Source organism: Ursus arctos, unplaced genomic scaffold, assembly GCF_023065955.2.
Source record: "Ursus arctos isolate Adak ecotype North America unplaced genomic scaffold, UrsArc2.0 scaffold_6, whole genome shotgun sequence".
In the NCBI taxonomy this organism is placed as follows: Eukaryota; Metazoa; Chordata; class Mammalia; order Carnivora; family Ursidae; genus Ursus; species Ursus arctos.
In genome coordinates this window covers 16,459,477-16,460,599 of record NW_026623078.1, presented here as the reverse complement: position 1 = coordinate 16,460,599, position 1,123 = coordinate 16,459,477, and the positions used below count along the sequence as shown (strand labels likewise).

General features: G+C 36.9%; 1 pseudogene; it reads right to left on the bottom strand.

The window, feature by feature from the left end:
• Positions 1-251: 251 nt before the first annotated feature.
• Positions 252-558, bottom strand: LOC113268154 (U6 snRNA-associated Sm-like protein LSm3; annotated as a pseudogene).
• Between the last annotated feature and the right edge of the window lie 565 nt (positions 559-1,123).

The window sequence follows — 1,123 nt, the reverse complement described above, 5'->3', positions numbered from 1 at the left end:
TGTTTTTTGGGGGGCTTGGGGTTTTTTTCCTGCATCTTGGTGAACGCATTTGTTGAAAGGGTTGGAAAAAAATTAAAATGTCTTTAAGCTTAAGAATTTTTGAGTTATCTGCAAATCAAGTCATTTCAAGAGTGGAAGAGTCCTTGGTCATTTCTTAATAGCAATATTTACACAAGTTTTTCTTTTGAACGTCTTCTAAAGAGGCAATTGTACAAAGTCTCCTATGTTCCATACACAATAAATTCTTTGTTTCAGCCAACTCTTAATGGAGGGGCAACTAGTACACCATCTTCCTGGATAAAGAGTGCTGGAATATTCTGTTTTGGTGATTTATATGTCTCTTTGTATGTTTCCTCATCAATTTCTATAGTCCCAGTTTCTTCCACGTCTCCCAATATCACATTTAAATACTGGTCATAAGCATGTCATTCATCTGCCTTGAAGCTCGCTGTTGTTTCTCATTGTCACGTAAATTCATTCAACCAGGCTAAGCCTGATGAGATCCAGGGGCTCTTCCACAGTGTTGGTAGTTTGTGGCTGGTCCATGTCATCCGCCATGTTTCAAACCCTGAGCCTTTTAGAGTATCTGTGTTTTAAATTCAGATCTGCTAACTTGTTTTATAACTGGTTAGTTTATTTTCCTGATCTTCAGTATTGTGCTTTGTTTAATGAGGATAAAAATAATAGCCCTGAAGGATTGTTGTGAAAATTCATTTATTCATTCAACAAGTATCTATTGAGCTCTTACTGAGCACCAGATACTGTTCTAGATGCTGGAAACACAACATTGGGGGGGGGCAAAATTTCTGTGCTTATGTTGTTAATATTCTAGGGAAGACGTCACAAGTAATATAATATAATATAATATAATATAATATAATATAATAAATGTAAAGTAACATAACATAACATCATATAATATAACATATTGGGTGACTGGGTGGCTCAGTTGGTTAAGCATCTGCCTTCATCTCAGGTCATGATCCCAGAGTCCTGGGATCAATTCCTATGTTGGGCTCCTTGCTCCACGGGGAGTCTGCTTCTCCTTCTGCCCCTCCTCCCACTTGTTCTCTCAATATCTATCTCTCTTGCTCTCTCAAATAAATAAATAAAATCTTTTAAA